The sequence below is a fragment of the Haliotis asinina genome, chromosome 9 (genome assembly GCF_037392515.1).
Source record: "Haliotis asinina isolate JCU_RB_2024 chromosome 9, JCU_Hal_asi_v2, whole genome shotgun sequence".
Taxonomy (NCBI): domain Eukaryota; kingdom Metazoa; phylum Mollusca; class Gastropoda; order Lepetellida; family Haliotidae; genus Haliotis; species Haliotis asinina.
The window spans coordinates 46,524,988-46,546,963 of NC_090288.1; the positions used below are offsets into that span (position 1 = coordinate 46,524,988).

Consider the following 21,976-nt stretch of genomic DNA (forward strand, 5'->3'; position numbering starts at 1 on the left):
TCCTTGTCTTTTCATTTAGGTATGCGACATGTGTTCATTCTGGATGGGACTACTTGTTGTCAGTGTCACCACGACCGTAACTGGTAGGAACTTTATTCAGACGATGTAAAACGTGTGATTTAATATTCTGTCTGGATTAATAAATATTTTCATCTACAAACCCCATAAGTATTTTCACTGAAATAGAACATGTTTGAAGTAGTAATAATAATCAGCCAAAGGGAGGTACCTCTATTTAAACAGATGCTGAATGTCCCACTTCAGTCCCAGAGAAGATACAACACATCAGACTATATTCGTGAAATGCGTGAGTACATACGCTGTTTTATGATGGATTGATGTCACGTTGTTGTTCCGAGTACCTCCAGAATAATCTAAATGCCCTTGGTACCATCCTTCTTTCAGTAAGCGAGATGGCCTTGCTACCTGTGAAATAAGCTTCGAAAAGTAAATGGTCTTACCTGCGGAATCTACTATCATGCTTATTGCCGTGGTGACGTTAAATATTAACTCACAACTGTCATACTACAGAGGAAAACTATACGTTTGGGTCTCCGAATGAGTGACAGAGGGGACAATGCAGGAATGTATTTTGCTGAATTGCAAATGTGTTGCTATCAAAAATGGAACGTTGAGGGAATGATGATATTTACTGCATCTCTGACAGCCTAATATATATGAGACTGTGTGAAACCAACGCAAATTGCAGCCGAATGACTTACTATCTTCAGTGTTGGGCCTGCAAATATAGATTGAGGTAGGGGAAAACAAGCTAACAGATGTTTAGGTGTGGTTACAACTAAATGTATAAGGTTACATGGGTACTGCAAATTTATTCACATTATACAATAATGTGTCAGTAATATAAAATGAAGTTTAAAACAGTTCGTTGCTATGTTAAAATGTGAACAGGATCAAGAAAGAAATGGTAACATTTACCGTCTTTATTCACACTAAAACTGATTATCGATCAACGTGCCAACATATCTTGTAACACGGATAATCAGTGTAGTAATTGCCAAACAGTTAACGACACACTTCAAAATCTAAGTGTATGACTACAAGTGACTAAATGGATATGACTACAAGGATACGAATCCAGTCCAGAAAGATCTGTATCCAAAGTAAGAGCGGTTTATGTGAGTGGAAGCAAGAGTAAAGCGATTTCTAGATCCTCTACTATCTTCCTTACGATCATTGTATACAGGGCATGCTAATCGACTGTGTTATCAATGGTGCTGACATTTAACAGTGGCCATTGATTTCGATGAAATGAGCTGAAACCGGGTATTTTACATACACTGTAGAATTACTTCACGTTTCCAGTAAAGGTCAGTAACCTACAAAGTTAATGTAGAGATCACTGACATTGTGACCGTTTTGTACATTTCAAACAGTTTTAAATTAAACGTGAACTTTTTAATGTTAAGTATTGAATTTGATAACATAAACTCTAAATAAGGGCTAATAAACTAAATGATAAACTCTACATAAAGTGCACTTTACTCGTACATCAACAGGCACAGCAATTTCAAATTAAAGTGTGCTGTTATTTGTTGGGCGCTTGCTATAATCAGTGAAGTCATTTACCTACAATGTAATTTATTAGAACATGACAAAGTACATATATCAAAGCAGGGATAAAGCAGATTTCTGAGAGATCATTGAAATTGTGATCGTTTTGTACATTTCGAAAATCTTTGAATTAAACTCCTTAGTGTTAAGTATTGGATGTGATAACATAAACTCTAGTGCACTTTACACGTACATCAATAGGCACAACAATTCCAAATTAAAGTGTGCTCCACAAGTAACTATTTAAAGAAGATAGCATATCAGAGTGGGCCTGTCTCTTTTCAGGTAGACTGTGTAATCAAGAGAGCCTTAAATGGTTAAAGATGACCATTATGACCCATGCATTTAAAGCTAGTGTTGTTGGACGATCTCCTCTGCAAGTACTGACATATTCCCAGATTATTTTCTTGCTGACCCGTTCAATAGTTAAGCAGAAGTTGATATTTCCATACAAAAGTCCTGTTAAGGCGATGTCGTAATTCTATAACATTCTTTCTATCAAGATTCAATGACATTGTTTCTAACAACCAACATTTGCGTGAGGTAATATTTAAAGTCACATCGGCAGTATTCCAGCCATATCATGACGAGTACAATCTATAAATCAAGCCAAAATAAATGTATACCATATAAACCTGTCGTCGAAGTACAGTGAAAGTGCCGTGATTCCACACATTCTGTTTAAGATTTACTGCATGGGCCCCAGCTGGAATTACTCTCTTATATCAGCAGATATGTAGAAGTTACAAAACAATCTGGGATGCTCTTAAGCAGCCTAGGGTAATCCATTATGGTACAGGCAATTCCAAATGCTAGGACTACGTAAGTGGGCTAACACATGCCTTTACGTTACATCACAATGGGTATGGAGATCATAGGTCTACAGAGATTACAGCTGGCCGGGCCTATTTTGCAGCATGCCCATTGTGGCAATTTATCACCGCTTACTATGTTACCAATGCTGGTATTCTACATTCCGCTATTGAAAGTGCACTCCCTTTGTCGCACTTCCAATCATTTGTGATGTATTCAGTATTGTTACAAATAGTCAAAGTAGATTAAACCGAACATCTATCCTCAAAATAATTTTCTGAGAGTCGAACAAAACAAATGTTACTAACAACTGTTATATGAAATTGTCTGTGTATCGTTTCGCTCGAATCTGAACTGAGTGTCTGGTAATGCCATACATAACAGCCATTGACAAGCAGCTGATTTTCAAACATTTGTCACTCATAGTGATGCATCTGATGTCAAACCTCATATTTTAAAACATACATTCCGTTTGCTGTTTGCTATATTAAATGACAGCCACATGCGATTCTCTTTATACGTTTTTATTCTGTACACGTTTATAATTAGTCGTAAGGGTTTAAAGTCATTGGTTGGCTTTACCATGGTTCATACCAAGACTAGTTCGACAGAATATGAGTAGATGATCTTTCATATCGAGACCTACATCTGTGTAATATTTAACAGCCAGAAAACAATGAGTACTCATCACATTCTGCATCTATTTCTGTACAGTCCAAGAGAGGAGTAACGGCATGGAGATACTTGTGGGCAACCAGATGTGCTACAACTGGTCATCAACTGAACATCCTCCTCCTATAGCCAACGTCACCTGCCGCCAGCCACTGACAGGAACCACTGTCAGTATACGGATATACGGATACCTGGTCAACAGAAATACCTTGTCTTGCGTGAGGTGCAGATATTTGGTATGTCCTTTCTGTGAGGGTATTTAGACACATTGCCGTGTCCTACGAATCAAACACTTTCAAACTGCAGACACATACGAAATCATTTGTGGCTTCTGAAGTGAGATGGAATCTGTATTTGTATCCAAATACTGGTTCACCACACCTGTTGAAAGTAGCTGGATATATGGTCCATGCTATTATCTCCATAGTCCATTACAAAAGTTGGCACCCATGAAGATCCGTGTAAGACTTATCTTCAGCAACAAATGCTTGTCATAAGAGGCAGCTAACGACTGATTAGGTTCGCTGCTTTGGGTTATAGATGTGTTCCAGTTGCACAGATCGATACTTATGCCAGTCATTGTGTTGCCTGGTCTAGACTAGACTGTTTACAGCCGTGATATAGCTGGGATACTGGTAAAAGTGGTTTTGTACAACAAACAAACATACCAAAGTTGATTTATTCTAATAATGATAATTAATTATTTTGCTATTTTCCCTTGACGATATATGTACGTGTATAGAAAGAACGATACTGAACAGACAATCTACCATCTTAACACATTTCAACTCATGTTCACAGGTAAATGAATTAACGTTAGATTGAATTGTCATACTCCAACAGCAATAAGTTACGCAATACAATAAGTACACTTGGAACATATTCCATCTTTTCCATATATATTTATACACACACACACACACACACACACACACACACACACACACACACACACACACACACACATGGTAAGTATACTTTCAGTTTAACTGGAACGCTATGTTGCACAATATTCAGTTTGCAGTAACGGGTGGTTTTCTGAAGAATGTGACAAACAGTGCCGATGCCTTAACAGTATTGATCTATGTGACAAGATCACCGGTCACTGCACTAGTGGATGTTTCCCAGGATATAATGGTACCGACTGCCAAACAGGTAAGTACTGAAAATACAAACATAGCAACGACACTGTGCACAACAGATACAATTTTAACTTTTGTTGAACGGCTTGTCAAATTATGATTCCTACTTCTGTACCTATACCTATACCTGTACCTATTTAATGATTTTATATGCCTACTCTACCTGAACCTGAAGTTAAGTAGCTTCTCAATATTCCCTTCTTTTTAACGAACTCAAGCTAAAAATTGGAGTGATAATGTCTGAACGTCTTTCTTCTTATTTTTCTTTGGCTATCATAACACACTTTCATTGAAAACTTCTGATGAAGTTGTAGTCAGTTGTGGACCGTACGTTACTCTTGTTGAGTTATGATTTTTAGTCACATCGGCAATATTTCAGGCATTTCAATGGCTAAAACTAACTTCATAATACATGCACAAAATGTACAAGACATCCCATTCAACGATAGAAAGTTACGTTATTTGATTATCCCAAAATGAGTGAAGACTACCTAACCTGTATGTTTAAAAGTCGAAAACTTTTTTATGGACAATACAATGTAAAAATGGGCAACAACTTAAGGTAGATCACCATACTAGGGATTAACATTTCCAGTACTGTCAACTCGGACGCTTTCCGACATTACTGAACATGTATGCATTTAGGAATGCACATAATTAATCTAAATAGCAGCTGCAGAATTCGAAACTTAGTCGCTGTTTACTGTATGAAGGATTATATTTATGTTTGAGACAGGAATTTGGTGGTACAACAGCTGGACTTAACAACGTGTCTGTCTTTGTACACATTTTAAAGGGATTTTCAACTATAGGACTAAATCCAAATTTTGACACTACTTACGTATGCTTCGTGCAAATTGCCTCCTTAACCTGTTACGTTGCGTTGATCTGACACATACATGAAGTAGTTTCAGCAAATTATTACTGCAATGTGCGGCTACATGTTTTGATGTTACACGTACATGGAAACAGAATGAGACTGAATGTTGTGCCAAGAAACACATTAGGCTGAAACACTTTCACCAACGTTTATTTCATTTACATAATGGTTGTCGTCGTTGTAGAGTTGTATTATGTACATATATGCTATCTTTTTGTACAAAACGGATGACGAGAGTTTAAGAAAAAAAACTACAAAAGACGAACAAAATACTTGAACCTATAGGGAGTACAAATATTAAAAAATCCATATTTTCTAAATCAGCAAGTTTTCACTTAACTCCTTTTGACATAGAATCAAGATAAATTCAAGAAATAGCTCACATCTGTGTTCTGCCATTACTACTGTGCTGATCTCAACATGGCGGCCTATTGCCTGACTGAGCCCATGTTCTCTTTTTGTCAGGATATGTGCCGACTTTTAGGCAGCGACCTGGATTTGAACCTGCAACCTGTGTATTTCTGACTGGTTAACATTAGTGGTTAGAGTGACCAATCCTTTTTACCACAGGCACTTGCATTTTCATAGATGACTATTTTAGAATGTTAAAAGTACTTTATTTAAATTAAATTGAGAGGTCCAAATTTGAGTTCTGCACGTACGTTTGGTTTATTATGATCGTCTTGACGTATTGACTCTGTTACACATTTCATATTCAACGTAAAGCAATGAAAGCCCATTAGCAGTCTGTGTGTACACAGGGCAACCTTTTCAATGTAAACAAAAGTTCTTAGCTGTGACAGGATGAACGTTTCTGATGTGTATGGTTGAGTGACATAATAGTAAGAAGCTTTCATGATTTGTGTGGAGGGACAGTTTCATAATACAAATACGGCATTTGTTCATTATGGTTATATGTTCGTAGCATGTCCACATGGCTCCTACGGCATCAACTGTCACTATCGGTGTGGAAACTGTCTAAACAATGACATCTGTGACAAGACAAACGGAACCTGTCCTGGAGGATGCGCAGCAGGATGGAAACATGTCACATGTACGCAAGGTGAGTCTGCATGGGGCTTTTGCTTGTTTTGTTTTTTTAAAAATGATAATTTTGTATGATATTGCTACACCATATCCTTATCAAGTGCGTGCTTGTAGCATGTCCGGATGGTTTCTATGGACCAAACTGTCGAATGGTGTTAGGTGTGACAAGACAAGCGGAATCTGTCGTAATGGGTGTGCAGCAGGATGGGTGAATGACGGTACATGCCTACAACGTAAGTTATGACATGTAATGCATTTGGGATATTGAGATATATCGATTACGAATGGACAAGAATTCAAATCTATGTAACAGAGCAACCTTAAGTGTTCCCAAGAGTCCCAGGCCGGCACAACAGGAGTCACAAGCTTGACAAGGATTTTAATCAAAGTTCCAAGACGTCCTAAATACAATTACTACAAAGGCATAACTATATACAAGGCCTACCTAGCTACAACCAGTCTAGGTAGGACGGAGAACTGAGGCGTTCTAGGACTCAAGGAGTCGCCCAGACAGGTCTGCTTTGGCCACTGAATACCTGGTGTAGTTATCTGACCGAGTGATTTTGTCCATTCCTTGTTTGTGTCTATTGAGAGGAGATGTGTCGATACCTTATTGGCTGGACCAAGTTTATAGTTTAGAACATGCACATCAACCCCGAGTGGTGGAGTATATCGGCAACGTTGTGATAGTCTGGGTATCACAACAAGATGTTTGTGACAGCTACCCGTGACCTTTAGGTCTTATCGGCCCTACATGTAGATAACCAGTATAACAGTATCAGTATCATGACCAGATATGTGTGCACATGCTGGCTGACCGTTGGTCATATCAGCCCTGCTGATAGACCGTATCACCCATGTATTCAGTGGCCAAACAATCGCGCTTCTAGCGTAAACATGACTATGTTACATTCGCCCTCTTCTCGACAAGATTATTCAACAGAATAATGTAAATAGGATAATCGCAGAATTCACAAAATTATCAATCCATAGGTAGAAGATGAATACACAATCTTATTAATGTCATTAAAGACCATTCTGCAATCCAGTGTGGTGTCACAGTGATGACCAACACACACGAATGTTATTGGAATGTCTCTTGGTCTTTCTACAGCAATTCACAAAATTATCAATCCATAGGTAGAAGATGAATACACAATCTTATTAATGCCATTAAAGACCATTCTGCAATCCAGTGTGGTGTCACAGTGATGACCAACACACACGAATGTTATTGGAATGTCTCTTGGTCTTTCTACAGCAATTCACAAAATTATCAATCCATAGGTAGAAGATGAATACACAAGCTTATTAATGTCATTTACATTTAAACAGTTCTTTAATCCAGTGTGGTGTCACGGTGATGATCAACACCCACTAATGTTATTGTCACTAGAATGTCTCCTGGCCTTTCATCGTCACATTGAAGGATCCACCGCATCACCAGCTCCATGAATGCGTTCTCCGATGCGTTCCGACTTTGCGTTGTGTTTGTCATCCAATTGATGCAGTCCTGTCCAATGCCTTGGCGCCAGTCACATCTCAGGAATGCTGTCTTGATTGCGCAGCATCCAGGCTTGGGTACAGCAGCCTAATCGTGGAGGGAGTATCATTCCCTCCTGTCTCTCCAGTCCCTCCTCCAGCCATGAGTGGTGCAGAGGCTACCCGCTCTCTCTCTCCACAGTATCCTCATGGGTGACATGTGTCAACACAATCTCTTGGCCCGAAGCAACCCGAGAGTGTTTCCTGAGTCTGAACTTTCTGGTAAACCAGGACTTATATTTCCTAACAATTACTACTGATACTATTATGACCACAATTACTATACCCACAACAGACAAAATTAATTTCCAATTTCCCATTCCAAAATCCACGTTCCCAGGATCTATCTCAGATAACTGATCAACGAGCTGAGCCATAGGGAAAGACTTCATGGTACTCAAATGTTTAGGGATTTTGAGATTTCTTACCTTTCGAAGTTTTGCATGAAACGGTTGCCAAAGTAAAATGTCCGACATGTTTGGAGTAGCAGGCAATTCTAACCAGAGATCGCTGATATAAGATCTACTTTCATTGTGATAATAGGTTAGAAGGGTGAGATAATCATTGGATGCCGAACAGGTTGCATTTAACCGAATGAAACGTAGTAGAGGCTTGATAATAATCGTACGAGGTCTGATTACACCTGAACTACAGTAAAATCTAGATCATCCATTGTGGTGATAAATCATCGCCCATTCTCGATATAATTGGCTCTGGGTAATATGGTTTGTGGGTATACTTCCGATTTACACAGATCCCTAATCTTATCACGATTTTTCATAAACAGGGCTATCACGCATAACTGATTAAGATTTACAGGATATGATGGGCTCTGAACATGACAGTAACCTGTCAAGTGATCACTACATGCTCGCTTTTCTGCATCCTCAATCAATAAATACTTGGTTCTCTTAACGTCGATACCAATTGATTGTAACTGATATTGTGCCTCCATGTTTTCTATGTCATTTCGAGAGATTGTGTCCAAAACAACTGGCATTGGTATGTTATGAACTTTATAAATTTTGAAGCTTCCATCCAAATCATGCAGGGGCAGGGAGGTAACTATCAAAATTTTGTTAGCATGCAATACAGTTGAACATGTCAAGGTTTGATAGAAATTCCATAAATCTTCTACAGGATCCGCTGCCAATATAAACTTAGGAGGTATGTGCATTTGGATATCTTTCAGAAGATCAAGAAGTTCTCCAGGCTTAATTACTGTTGGAGATAGGTGATCCAGGGACAATACTCCCAACTGAACCTGAATATGATCACAATAGGCCATTAATGTTTGAAGAGCCTGTCTGATTTCTTTGATAGCCAATTCCACCCTAAGATAGGTGGTGGTTGCCCACTCAAGATCATCAATACGGTTATTTAACTGCTGAGACACTTCGTGAAGTTTTTCATCCACCTGTTCAATATTATCGATAATAGAATTTATAGTATGTCTATTTGCTCTAATGGCCACCCTGGATACATTAAGGATACTTGGACCTTCCTGTACTACATGGACCAAAGTTCATTGTCCTTTTGCCAAATTCTTGATAGTAGCTTTAATTGACGTTAAGTCTGATTCAGAAACAGTCCCAGATAAGAAACTTAAGGCATCACCAATAAATGGTAGTACAGATCTTTTGGTTCTGGCTAAATGATGATATTGCACAAACTGATCTTCAAGATCTTCCAAAGGGTGGTTTAAACTTGTTATTTCTTTATCTAATTTTGTAAACATACTCGACATACCTATGCGATGCTTCTGATAATAAGAGTTAACTAGTGTCTGAACGACTAGTGCCACAAGTTTGATATCTTGTCTACACTTATCTATGAATACACTGTATGGATTAAGATCGATGATAAAAGTCATGAGCCACTTTGACCGTGTGGTAGAGATTTCATTTACCTTCTGAAATACGACATTTTCAGAAACTAAAGTGCCACTGGTTATACCTAGCAACCAGACTACCGTGAAAAACACTCTCATTTTCACTATAAAAATATGTAAATAACCGAAATAACCATTATCGAACAACACTAAGTCTTCATGGTACACATAATTTAGATTAAGCTTGCACTGATATATCAATGGTATTTACATATGTACACCTATTCAGAAATTACTGTGAGGCCCTACAGTAATTTCACCACTGCTTGCAACAGTGCTTTCACCGTGTCGTTAGGTTTGTTTATCTGAGATACGGTACCTATCTCCATGTCTGCATGGGGACTAGCAGTCCGTGTCTCTATCTGGTCAGAGTCAGGGCTATCAGAGACACTATCTGTGTTGGCATGTCAGCCAGAGGGATATCATCCTCACTATCGGAGTCAGACCTGACATGTCGATAACGCTTTATGATACGGGGTACAGAGCCATCGTTGATGTCACCTTCTTCTACATCATTGTTTGACTCGGAGGAGGGAGGAACAGCATAATAGGTCCTCCTTTTTGGTCTTCCCTCTTTGTCCTTTACAATGTCCCACTGATCCAGGTTTGCTACTCACAAATGTTCTCCATGAGGCTTGGTGGTGGTGCCATCCAACTGATTACGAATCATATAGGGGCAGGTGACGTTTGATCAATGACCCTGTAGTATGGATGCCACTTATTCTGTAATTTGCTCTTCTTTTGGTGTACTTTGTAATATACTGGATCTCCAACATTGATACTATTCGGCTTGCTGTTACAATCTGCATACTGGGCTTGACGTTTCTTCACCTGCTTCATATTTCGATGTACCAACACACAGGATTGATGCTGGCGTTGTAAGGCTGACTTATGCCATTCGTCACCTTTATATTTTCTTCTAGGTTTCAGCAAGTTGTCTACTGGCAACACAACATCTCTGTTATACAATAGGTAGAAGGGTGATAACTAACTTACGTTAAATCTAAAGGCTGCCAATGTCTGGCTGAGATGTAAATCCCAGCTTGTTAGAGATTCTGTTAATTTCTTTGCCAACACATCATGTAATGTCTTGTGTAAGCGTTTTACTCATGCGTTCGACTGAGGTGATAGAATGAGGTCCTTACATGATGTATCTTCAATTGCTCTAGGGTTTCCTTTACGGTCTTGTTCACTTTTTCTGTGCCATTATCAGTTACTATCTCCAGAGGACAGCCAAACCGTGGGAAGATCTCCTCTATGCTAAGATGGGCAACTGTATCAACTCAACCTAACATCGGGCGTAATTTTTCACATTAAACAGTCCAGAATCCAACGTGTTGATCATGAAACTGTTGTAAACCTTATCAGCCTCCACCTCTGATTCAGTTTCCTGGTTATCCTGAACACTATCTGTCGGTATTCGAGATAACAGGTCAGTGCATGTGTTGTTCTCTCCTTTGATATACTCTATTATGCAATTGTAACCACTGATACCCGAGACCCAAAGCTGGACCTTCCTATACTGCATGGGTGACTCCAGGAGATATTTCAACGGCTGGTGATCTGTTTTAAAGGTGAATTGGGCGTTGTGAAGGTAGTGGTCCAACTTCTGCCGGGCGTAGTGGATTGCATAGGCCTCCTTTTCAATTGCTGACCATCGACACTGTGTATCCGACAGCTTGTGAGAGATAAAATGTATTGGCTTCTCTGCTTCTCCCTCCTCATCTACATGCAACTGAGAGTTGAGTCAAACATGCTCCAATGCAGGTATCACTTGCATCTGTTTACAACGTGTAGGCCTTGTTGGGATCAGGATAGGTCAGTAGAGGAACTATGGTCAGACTATCCCTGAGAAATTCAAAGGCTTGTTGACATTCCTTTGTCCAGATGAAGCGAGCAAATTTCTTTGTCAACTTCACAATGGGTTCGGCAATCTTTGAAAAGTTGGGGATGAACCGACAGTAATAACTGCACATGCCCACAAAGCTGCGTACCTCTTTCACTGATGTTGGCGCTGGCATTCTTCTGATTGATTCTACCTTCTGTGCGTCAGGTTTAATGCCATCTTGGTTAATTGTAAACTCAAGATACTTTGTCTCTTGTTGTCCAAAATTGCACTTAGATAATTTTAGCTTAAGGGAATGCTGTCTTAGCCATTCAAATACTGCCCGAATATGATTGAAATGGTCATCCTTTCATCTTGAAATTATTTAAATGTCGTCAAGATAAGCAAGCACAAATGCATCCATACCTTCCAATACTTGGTTCATCAATTCCATGAACACAGATGGTGCATTACATAAACCAAAGGGCATTACTGAAAATTCGAAAAGACCTCTGTGACAAACAAAAGCTATTTTCTCTTTATCATCTTTGACATACCGACCTGCCAATATCCTGACTTCAAATCCAAGGTCGTGAAATATTTTGCATGTCCCAGTTGCGTAAGGATATCATCGATAAGTGGCAGAGGCGTCGAGATGGAACGGGTAATCTTATTTAATGCTCTAAAATCAACACAAAATCTTTTGGAGCCGTCTTTTTTGTCTACAGCTACTATTGGAAAACTCCAAGGCGATCTTGAACACTGAATAATCTTGGCGTTCAACATTTCATCAATTGCCTTGTTCACAGCCTTGCGTTTATTCAAAGGAGTCCGGTAAGGTCTTTGCTTGATGGGGGCGTAATTACCTGTGTCTATCTTCATTGTCACCGTATCTGTGTGTCCAAGATCTGTATCACTTGCTGCAAAGAGGTCACTGTTATCTGCAATTATGTTGCTAATCTCCTCCCTCAGCTCTCCGGGCATGTCGATTTGATTTGCTGGATCTGATGTCATCTTGACTGCATCCAGTGCCTCAGGGACTATCACAAGGTTGGCAGAGGGGATATCTGACAATCTTCCTAATATACAACCTCTTCGTAATCGATAGGAGCAGTTGGTAGTATCTACCACCATGATAGGTAGATCTTGCTGTTTACCCACCCTGCTAACTGAATTGCATATTAGTAATCCTGACTGGCCGCCAATGTAACCTGAGCTAGTAGCCACCACCTGATAAGCATTACCGGGTTCAAAGGGTGTCCCATGTTTGACCTTTGCTCTGAACATGGTCTGGCTCTGAGGTCTTACACTCATATCACCTGCCAATCAAACAACAGGAATGTCTTCCTCTAATGGTATGTACGTCCGTCTCATACTTCCCAGGTCAAAGTACACACGCACCCCTGCTTCAGTCAGCCAGTCATGTCCCAGTATGATATTTCTGTTAACATTATTAACTACTATGAAGGTGTGCTTTAAAGTAGTACCTCCGAGAGTAAAATCAATATTAACTTTACCTGCTACTTCTAAAGAATTTCCATTTACAACCTGTAAGGCTATTTTCTTTCTGTCAAGTCTGTATTTATCCTTAATTAATTCATAGACTCTCCTATGCATGATAGACACTTCTGCACCAGAATCCAGTAGGCACCTAAATTTGTGCTTTCCTGTTTTAACTGTACATGAATTGGGTCGCCCTGCCAAATTTATTGTATAGGTTCCTGAACAATCTGCACCTCCCTCATTAGCCTCACCATGAGGAAGACGTTTTAGTTTAAATGTCGACGACGTTCAGGGCAGTTTCTCTTTAAATGGCCTTGTTTATTGGAAAACCAACAGATTCTTAATTCGGGATGGTTCCCTGTGTCAATTTGTTCTGAAACAGCGTTGACATGTCGTGACCGACAATGACGTGCCACATGTCCCTCCTTTTTGCATATATAACACTTACGATGGGGCGGAATATGGTCTATTTCTATGGGTTCAATGTTTCTCTCTTGGGGTGTGTCTTCTGATTTCTTTGATCTTAAATCAAACCTAGCCCTAATGTTTTGTTCCTGTGTGGCTGCTGCCACAGCATCGGCTAGACCGCGAATTGTCCCTTAATGCCTTCATTTTTAGATAATCATGGGCGAGCCCATCTATAAAAAATCCTATAAGTTATCTTTCGATGGCTGTACCCTGATGTCCATCCCTTCCTAGGCCAGCATATGCATCCTCGGCCAAATTTAAGAGCCTCTCTCCAAACATTTGGACGTTCTCACCTGACTTCTTTTTTTAAGTCCGTAGCAACATAAAGGCGTGTTGTGGATCCGTAATCTCGTCGAATAGGGTCGTTCATTCCAATTTCCATTCATCCCATGTGGCTCATGGCTGATCACTGATATATCTATGGATATAGTGTGTACCCCTTCTTGTAACAGAGCAACGTTAAGTGTTCCCAAGAGTCCCAGATTCAGGCCAGCACAACAGGAGTCACAAGCTTGTTCCAGTGATGAGGATTTTAATCAAAGTTCCAAGACGTCATAAATACAATTACTGCAAAGGCATAACTATATACAAGGCCTACCTAGCTACAACCAGTCTAGGTAGTGCGGAGAACTGAGGCGTTCTAGGACTCAAGGAGTCGCCCAGACAGGTCTGCTTTGGCCACTGAATACCTAGTGTATTTATGTTGCATTTCTTTGGACCCCGGTCACAACCGTCTGACCGAGTGGTTTTGTCCATTCCTATTGTTTCAGGCGTAAACACCTTGTTTGTGTCTATTGAGAGGAGATGTGTCGATACCTTATTGGCTGGACCGAGTTTATAGTTTACATGCACATCAACCCCAAGTGGTGGATTATATCGGCAACGTTGCGATAGTCAGGGTATCACAACAAGATGTTTGTGACAGCTGCCCGTGACCTTTTGATCTTATCGACCCTACATGTAGATAACCAGTATAACAGTATCAGTATCATGACCAGATATGTGTGCAGATGCTGGTTGACCGTTGGGCTTATCAGCCCTGCTGATAGTCCGTATAACATGACTGTTACATCTATCTCTCTATCTCTCTATCTCTCTATCTCTCTGTCTGTCTATCTATCTGACCATGACTCTTCATGTTGTTTACTTTTTGTTACGAGTGTGTATGTTTTGTATATTTTTGTTACTAATTAAGTAATAAGTATTATTGGGTCACAACATTTAGAGCTTTCAGTATTAAATATGATGGGTCACATTTCGTTTTAATAGCTGGTCAACACTTTTAGCATTCTGGTTTTCCGGAATTTATCTGCTCCTAGTTTTCTATGTGTCTACTTCCGGGAGACTTATTTGAGGGCATTCTACAGTGTTGACAATGTTGAGGGCGACACTCACACTCATTCACATCACTGCCAACGCTTGAAATTCTGTCAACACCTGAATCTACATTATCTGCTGTTGCACCAATCGCTGTGCTGACATTCTGCCATAGTTGATTCTCTCTCACACCAAGACTTTGGTGAGTTTGATATATTGTATTTTGTGGCCCATTGACTTAGATTATGTCTCTCTTGAACTGTACCTGAAATCTGCATTGTTATATTGACTTGCTCTCGTTGCATAATACAGAATTTGAACGTAAACAACTTGTCTTTGTTCTGTTTTGCTGGTTTACAAGGGGATTTCTTAAATTGTTGTCACGGTAAATTCTTAACCGTAACATTTGCAATGAGTGGATTGGCTATAACCAATCTAACCACTCACGTGTAACAGCCATATCAGGAGACATATCAATATGATTACGTCAATTATTCCACTATGTTATCCCTTTGTAGCATGTTCAAATGGATCCTTTGGTACAAATTGTCCTCTCATTGTGGAAACTGTCTCAACGGTGACATCTGTGAAAAGACAAACGGAACCTGCCCTGGAGTATGTGCATCTGGATGGTGCAATGGCACGTGTCTACAAGGTGGGTCTGGGATTAACACTTGCAGTACACTATTAATCCACGTGTTCGTTTTGTTTGTACGCTTGCAGCCTGTCCAAATGGTTGATTTGGTATCAACTTTGCTCACAATGTGGCGACTGTGTGGAGGGTGTCAGCTGTGAAAAGACAATGAAACGGGACTTGGAGAATGTGCAGCAGGATGGATGAATGCATTATATCTACATTAGATATAGAGACATTTATCAATTGGGTTAGTGACAGGAACTTCAACTGTTAGCTACTTTTTATTCATTTCAATCAAGTCATGAACTGTACAGTGATAAACATTAAATCAATTAGCTGCTTTGAATGGGCGTTTCATACTGTGATAATATGACCAGACGGAGTTTACGTTCAGGATTCAAGTTAGCCTTTGTACTGGTAAATAAGTTGCGGGAAACATCAAGGTGTGACAAAGTGAAGCATTGTTCTCAGACCATTAGTTTTGTAATAAGAGCCGTATTGAGAAACACGCTTTTATCCTTGGACATTGGTATGCAAAAGACCGGCATAATATTAATACATGAACAGTATGATTTAATACACTGTCATGAAATTCTTGGATTCAAACAATGTTGTGATGGACACCTGAATTACAGATATCTCATATAAAACACGAGACTTGTACTTAGAACGATGTCTTATCTTTTCTTCCAGGATGTGCTATAGGAACGTACAGGATTAACTGTACAATAGATTGTGGATGTAAGGACTTCAAGTTCAGTGACACTGATAGTGGTGAGACGATACAGTATGATCATACACAATGGAACGATTCGACCTTCCAAGCTGTAGTTCCTTTGTATTGCATTGGTTTGGAACGATGGTCATTTAACACTACTTGTATTAGACTTATGTCATAAAAGTGCAAAAGCATATTAGCGCTGAAAGTATAAGATGCACAATCTCCGGGGTTCCAGCAGACGTGCATATAGTGTCTATGTGCGTGATGGGGTTCATATTTGTCTGTTTTTCCGTACAGAGGAGGCAACCAAATGGGGAACCCCAGTGGCATCTGTCTTTGGTGTGTTGCTGATCTGCACAGTGACTGGTGGAACACTATACATCAGACGGTAGCATATTCTGCCTCCTCTTACCAAAAGTCATGTGTTTTCAAAGAATGTCTCTTTTATTCCTTATTCGTATCTTAACGAGAAGGTAATTGCCTTATTATGTACGTGATATGATTTTATACTTTTACTAAATTGTAATATTTATCAAGACGTTTGACTTCGCATTCAGACATGTTGATGATTTGTACCGCTATGATTTGTTATCAAGCTATGTACTCTCACTAACGGGGTCTTGCCACTATATACAAGGAAATGTGTGTAACGAGGTCTACACACCAAGTTCTTTTCAGTATGAATCAAATCATGTTCACACTGACAGATGTCATCCATTCAACATGTTTCGGTGAACATCGTTTGGGTACACGATAAAATAAACAAGAAATCTTTAAGTGGAATTTTAACCTGCTATTTTGGCTAGAAATACAAAAATTCACAATATTTCGAGCTTCCCAATATCCTAGCTCCCAAAGTGCTGCTTCGAATTTTTTTGTGTTGCATGTCTACTTTTGTAGGATAATATATTGGCGTAAAATGTGTGCATACTTTTAACGGGATTAAGACAGTGAACATGATTTAATTCGCCTTAAAACGCCTTAAAACGAACTTAGTGTGGTGACATGGTTACATCCCTTTTCCATTTATACAATGCCAAGACTCCGTTATTGACAGTACATACCTTGATGGCAGATTTTAATGTCACAAGCCCCTGTGCAATAATCATCAAATAGTCAATTTGTTCACCCAGTCAAAACGCATTAACTTTATAGCAATCAATCTTTTACTTGTACTCTACAAAAAGTGTTTTCACGCCAGATTACGGAAACGACTGGAGTGCTTGAAAACTAAGATAAGAGAGGAACACTATGTGACACTTGATAGGAAGACAAAGACAAGAGCAACAGAAAGTACATAAGAACATATCGACAATGCCATGCTCTACTACAATACAGTCAACCATCTTCACGATGAAACTGCATGAGAAGACGAAGCTTCCAGCAACAAAAACAACATTTTGACAGTTGTATTACATATTACTATGTCGTCTATCATCTTCATGATGACAGAGGATGATTTTATCACCAACGATTTCGATATAGAGGACGATACCACACTGCGCAAATAAGTATTTTTTACATACGTACCATCACTAATTGACACATTATTGTTGATCTTAAGCGAGAAACGAAATTTACGAGTATGTACATGCAACATAGATAATACCAATGCCTATCACATAATAAATACTTGTCATACGTACTTGTTAACTAGGATGGCGAAAATACCAAGGTTCATTTTTCATGCGATCCCTAGGACAAAACATCATCTTGTCATGGTGACGTGACATCATGTACAGTGCTATGAGGTCACGTTTCTCCTCCTATCTTATACATGAGGATAAGCAGCCGTCCTATGTTTGAAAGTATCTATCTGTTTATTCCCTCAATTTCACAACTTCGTTAATAAACAGAATATTGTATTCATGCCCATGGATTGTGCAGCACAGTGTTGTTTATAAATGGAATATCTAAAGAGGATAGTTATAGTCTGTATCACGATATGTGCCATTGGGCTTCACGGGACCGGCTTCACTACCCTTGACTGTAGTTCTGACAGAGGCAGTAATAAGATGAAAATGAATTCCCTGCACCACTAATTACTTTTGTCATTTGTAATCATTCACCTTCTGTGAATGTCTTTTTCATTTTTAGAAAAGCATTGTAGTATCATTTCCAACATAATTCAATGGACGCTTTAACTACCATTAGATAAATAGCGTTATTTTATGCTGAACATTTCAATCAACATTTCTTCATCAAAATAGACAAGTTATTTGTAACATTTATAATAACGGCACATTGCACCCCCTGAACGTAGACATGCAGAAAACTGTATTTTAACATTCACGTTAGCCATGTATTGCAGTTAAGAATTTGAATTTGCGATGTAAGAAACCCCTTCTTAACCAGCAAAACAGAACAAAGACAAGTCTAAAACATTCAACTTTTGTATTATATTTTGTAATAAGCAGACAGCAAGTTATAGACATTCACATGTCAATTTCGCAATATTGATTTCAATATTGAGTCTCTGCTTGATGAACATTGTCTTCATCAGTGACTGAATGACGTTGACCGATGCCAGTGTTTAACTACGTCACACGATGGGGCATCCTCCCATACACTGTATCCATTTCATCAAAGCTGTGTTTTTGGTGTGTGACCTTTCAAGTCCTAAAACTTGATCACTGCTCGGTACTCAACTGACTTCATTGTCATACCTCACTTCAATATATCACTTTTTAAAGAAATAGCTTTCATAGTTCAAAGTTGTTGACAGACACATGACGGGGCAGAAAGAGGTATCCATTGAAAGTCCGTGTGTGTCCATGTGAGAGTTTCCCGTCCGCACAATACAACAACCATCTTTTATGCATACTAGCACACTGTCGGAAACATTCGAGCAAAGCGTGACTATATCGCCATTCGCTTAGAACGTTCGCGATAACCGGAAGTCAACAAGGTAAACAACCAGTCAAGGGAGACAAGTCTGGAGCCATATCAAGAAAGGCGTGCCACTAAAATACTATTGGCATTTGCCTTGTATGGTGTGAAATGTGACCCATAATAGCTATCACTGAATCAATGATTATACAAATTACGAAAAACACACCCTCATGCATACGTACTTACACAAGCAAGGAAAATTTGTGTCAAGTCAAGACAGGTTTTGTATATAGTGTAATACTGTTGTTGATTTACAAGTGTGTGTGCGTCTTTGAGAATGTAAGGGGATAATATACTCCAAGACTTAGCACTATGAATGAATCAAAATGACGAGTTGTAACAACGTCTTTTTGTTCTTGTTTGAGGTTGATGCAAGTCTGTGATACATCTGTAAACAAAGGAATATAGAAACTATCAATGCATATACGTAATATTGATTCATTCACGCAGCATCTATGAGACAGAGACTCTATCACTAATGTAGGTATACTATGTCATTCTAACCTGTAATGGACGATACGTCATATCATGCGGGTAGGTATAACTCTCTCAGGAGGTTACAGTGGCCAATGCTGGGTCCACTTGCACAAAGCGATTTTAGCGCTACGACTATCTTAAGCCTGTGTTGGAGAATAGAAGTTACAATCATTGTGGCGCTAGGATCGCTTTGTGCAAGGGGGCCCTGGTTTAGAGGAAAATCTTAAACAATTACAGTGGTTTAGAGGCTACATTTTTAAAATAAAGAGAGAACAAAACCCCAAAATCATCACATTTTGGACGTGGCACGATAATGAACACGCCTCCACGTTTTGTTGTGAGAGCTAATGTGTAACATTCCACTCCACTGGGCTATTTCGTCGAACGTGTGTAAAACTATTATTCTGTTTTAAACATACACCTTAAAGGATCGCGCTGAAGACCCGGATTCTATTCTCAGCATAGGTACAATGTCGGAAGCTGCCCATTTCTAGCAGTCCATTGTAATAAAACATCAGTACAAGTCATAAAACTATATCTTTTTCCATCACATGGGATATGTATTTCAATGTACAAACTGTTATGCGTATTTTACTACTGATTGATTGATTTCAGTATTGTTTGTTTTAAGAAGCTGAATTATTCGTCAAATTGTGATTATATAAATAGACGATGGTAAATTCAATTCCTAACTCAGATTTCAGTGGCTGTATCGTCAACGGGAGTTAAGGTATTGTAAAATTATTGGACACCCGAGAGGGTATGTTAGTCCGTGTATTTCAAGTATACATCTTATCTGGCCACATTTTTAAGTGTCCCTTTAAAGTAATGTTAACGTGTATTTAAATTGGCAACAGTTAATGAGATGTAAATCCAGCTTGGGTCCGTGCAAAAGTAGTGTCAGTCCCCATGGTCCCAACTATTGTGATATACCTTCAGTTGTTGGCGTCCTATAGTCTGTGTTTATATTGTTTTGTTCTATTTAATAAAATCGTTTTGTATAGCATGCGAATTTTACTTTATCATCTGTGATATACTAGTAGTTTACCGTTACAAGTTGAACCGACTTTTAATATCTAACTATAAGGATTAATACTATACTTATCAGTTGTTCTCGTCACATTATTGCTAAAATATAGCCGATAAATATTAACTCACTCACTCATCTTTGTGTCTGTCTCTCTGTCTGTCTCTCTGTCTACTCTCGGCAATCGTACTATCAGCAAACATTGTTTGCACAGATGATAGCGCAGTGAAGTGAAGTGAAGTAAACAATGCATCGGTCACATGACCCTTTCCTTGTGTCAGCATTTTTACTTCCTGGTGGCCGACTACTGTGCTAAATGTACTGTGCTTATGTACAGACACGGTACAATAGAATTGTGAGGTCTTCATGTAAGAGGTAAGTACGGACAGATGTTTGCGCCATGTGTTGTAATCCCGTGTGTATTTGTGAGTGAAAACGCATATAATTTAACGGTAACCACACATCGTTTTTGTCAATGCTTTCATAGTGTCCTATTTAACCGCGTAGACTTATGGACATCTATTGCACACAGCACGATCTCCTTTCAATGACACTTGATCGTGTCGAAATATATCATTTCAGACGTAAACGTGTAATGCGTTTGGAAAACTCCCATTCACTACTATGTGCGCTTCCCAGAAACACCGTTGGCTATATTTTAAGTGAGGGGACGAATACATGCCGTTCACCTTATGTTTTCAATTATGTATTTTTTCAGCTCTGCAAAAGGGCATTTTAACCACTGTAATGTGTAGGAAGGAAACTTAATTCCGATTGTACGACTATGCTTCTACGAATATAGACAGCGTGTTCATTTCACTCCATTGTAAGTATTCAGTTGGGTGCGTTAGCCAAAGTCAATGAATCACGATGTGTAGTTAATGGTTGTGATAGATGAGTACAGGTCCTCTGACGTGAGAAGTACAAAACATCGTTATATGATGGACAGACTGACAAAATTGTGTGTTTGGGGATGACAATTATTATACCACATGGTGAGTCAACACAACGTATTTAAAACGTTAAATGCAAAGTGAAGAAATCATGAACTACAGACTGACAGGCAAAATTAAATGTTTGTCATACAAACAAAAAGATTCAAATAAAATTCAGTGCTTCTTATCTATCTATCTATCCATCTGTCTATCTTGTAAAGCGCTGATATCTAGGAGAATGTTGCTGCAAAGCGCTGTCTAAGAAAAAGAATTTCGCTTATCTAGGGCTAAGTTGAAAAGAAAAGGGTGTCTTGAGTTTTGATTTGAATCCATTGACATTGGTCAGGGATTGGTCGGGGATACAACTTTATGAAATCACGCCAGTTGTGACTATTCTAGTATGTGTATTCCCATAGATAAGTATCAAAGCAACGAACTGTTACACCGAAAATCAATAATTAAACACTTATTTGTATTGAACTTTAAGAAGTGATTCTATCCATGATTTAATTTGACCCATGATTATATTTTTATTGCCCGTTAAAGGGTGTTCTTCCATAATTCGGTTTTAGTGAGGTTTAAGAAATTATCATCCTCTGCATTCAGTGTTTA

The 21,976-nt window shown here is 39.0% G+C and overlaps 1 protein-coding gene and 1 pseudogene across 2 annotated transcripts in view; both read left to right on the plus strand.

Moving 5' to 3' along the window:
• The first annotated feature begins 243 nt into the window (after window positions 1-243).
• Window positions 244-16,425, plus strand: LOC137297293 (multiple epidermal growth factor-like domains protein 10; annotated as a pseudogene).
• Window positions 16,426-20,706: 4,281 nt separating this feature from the next.
• The window catches only part of LOC137296860 (receptor-type tyrosine-protein phosphatase alpha-like), a 32,362-nt gene continuing 31,092 nt past the window's right edge, over window positions 20,707-21,976 (plus strand). Inside the window, exon 1 of one of the 2 annotated variants that reach the window (XM_067828735.1) lies at window positions 20,707-20,804. The gene's annotated coding sequence lies outside the window, so the exon portion shown is untranslated. The remainder of the gene's footprint in view (window positions 20,805-21,976) is intronic. The other variant, XM_067828734.1, reaches the window with a different exon arrangement.